Genomic DNA, 2,225 nt, shown 5'->3' with positions numbered 1-2,225 from the left:
CACTGCACCTGAACGAGCCTGTAACCGTGTCCTCCTCACAGTGAGAGGGCGTATCCGCGCTCCGAGAGGAGGCTGAGCCAGCGCAGAGTGGAGGCAGTGGGAGGGCTTTTTCTCTCTCTCTGTGTGTTTGTCGCTGGGCTTTGAAACATAGGAAGAAAAAAAAACAGAAAACAGAAACGGCGAGCAGCCGCGCCACCTGGAACAAGGCAAGCGCGCGCTCAAACACAGTTTCGCAACCGACGCCGCTCCGATTAACGTACAGGAGCGCAGGAGAGCAGACCACCAGCACGCCACGAGAACGGAGAGAGACTGCTGCTGTGGATCCGACAGGGGAACTAACAAAAGGTGAGCTGAGGATTCCTCCTCTGTCTTAAAATCTGGATTTATTGTATGGAGTCTGGCTGAAGGGCTGCAGAGCGTTGAGGAAACGCAACAAAGTTATTTCCGAGGGGAGGATTGCTTTTGGGGTTTTCTTTGTTTTGTTGTGAATAGAGGGAGCAGCATCTCTCCTCTTTTGGCTTTGTGTCTGCACACTTTTGGTACTCCGGCAGTCCTGGTTGTAATTCAGGTGCACTTTGATGAACTTGGAATATTTGATTTAGTTTTATTCCCCCTCCTTTTTCTTACCTGCCACCCTCTGTAGCTCAGTGTTTCTTTACAGTGGTGCACAGGCATTTGTATTGCTTTGTCTGAGTCAATATGCCCCTTTTGTTGTTTCACTGTCAGACACAGTCAGTTTAATGTCATTGTTGCCCATTGTTGGAGTGATTGGCTCTGGTTAAAAACCTTACTTACAAACAGGAATTAGTGGGGGTTTTTGTGTGGTTTACAGACAATTAGGAGTTTTATTTATTACTGCTGGCCCTGGAGTGGAATTGCAAAGTGCTAATGAAATGTAGGTGGCTTGTTTCCTCTCTCCAGTGTGTTTCTCAGATGCAGAAGTAGAACTGATAAGCGTGCCACATCCTCTCTGCCTGATACAGCTCCTGCAAATGCAACAAGAATTGGGTCCGATGAGGAGGATTTAAGGCCATATGATTGTAAATGTAAAGTTTTGGTTGCACTCTTGCGAATGCTGCATATTCACTACATTTCTATATATTCCTCCTCCTCCTCCATGAATTTGAAGAAGCTTGTAATCCCCCTGTTTGCTTAAAAGCCTGATTTGCTGCTGCTGGACTCCATCCAACATTTAGGATGTGTCAACTCTTACTTAATTCTCTGTTAACTTAATTGCCTGCAGGGTTACTGTGTTAGAATGAGACTTGATGTCGGTTTGATTTCTTGCTCTGCGAGCGGTAAACCTTTACTGCTTTGTGAGCGGTTTCCTCCTCGTCTGTCAAATCATTTCCTGATGGTTTTTTTTGTAGATGTCGATCTATCAACTGAGTTATTTATGGCCGTTGTATGTGTGTTTTAAAGCAGTGTGAATGGCAACCTACCACCTAATGTCTGTTTCGGTCTCACCGCAGCAGCCTTCAGGATGATATATGCTGTAGATTTATTGAGTTCGTACAACAACACCACAATGCATGTTGGCTCAGATTGGTTGGTTAATCAACTGACAGAAAGCATATTGACAACCATTGTCCCTTGTCTCTGTTTCACATGAGTGTTAACTGAATACCTTCGGGGGTTTGGTGTGTTGTTTGGACAAAACCAGGAATTTGAAGATTGTGATCAGGCCAAAATGAAACCTGTTTGGGGACCTTTGGGGCAAAATTTGCTACTGAGTCCTTAATTCCCCCCCACTTCCTGCTATTGTTGTGCAGCATGCATGGTCTCTGATGACCCCAGGTATCTTGTAAGATAATTTTATTAAACACAATTAACTTTAGGAATATGCAACATGTCAGCACAAGATGAAGAAACTGATCTGTTAAAACCTTTCTAGCAAGTATCAGTGTGCCGTTTGGCGCCCCCAGCTGTCAGAAATATAGTGCAACAACACAAGACATAGCAAACCAGCTAATATCGCTTACTAGTCCACCAGCATGAAGGCCAGCTTGCTGTCTGTCTGGCGGCTCTTCTCATCTTCCTCTGCCAACATCCTCCAGTATCCAGAGGACAACAGAAAGCATTTTCTACATGAAATATGATCCAGTTTCACCAAAATCAGTGACATAGTTGGTGGGTGACTTCTCCCAACCCGACAACCAAAGTCACATATTGCAAAAACAGGCGTTCGGTGCTCGGACTGGCAATGACAGAGGCACCATTCACCC

General features: G+C 45.2%; 1 protein-coding gene across 1 annotated transcript in view; it reads left to right on the top strand.

Moving 5' to 3' along the window:
- Window positions 1–304: 304 nt before the first annotated feature.
- Window positions 305–2,225, top strand: part of rnf152 (ring finger protein 152) — a gene marked incomplete at its 5' end in the record, with an annotated part of 45,022 nt that continues 43,101 nt past the window's right edge. The window contains 1 exon segment of the mRNA XM_035654429.1: window positions 305–345.

Source organism: Morone saxatilis, unplaced genomic scaffold (genome assembly GCF_004916995.1).
Source record: "Morone saxatilis isolate NCDOM2014 unplaced genomic scaffold, NCSU_SB_2.0 Contig0, whole genome shotgun sequence".
NCBI lineage: Eukaryota > Metazoa > Chordata > Actinopteri > Moronidae > Morone > Morone saxatilis.
This window is presented reverse-complemented; position numbering and strand designations above follow the sequence as displayed.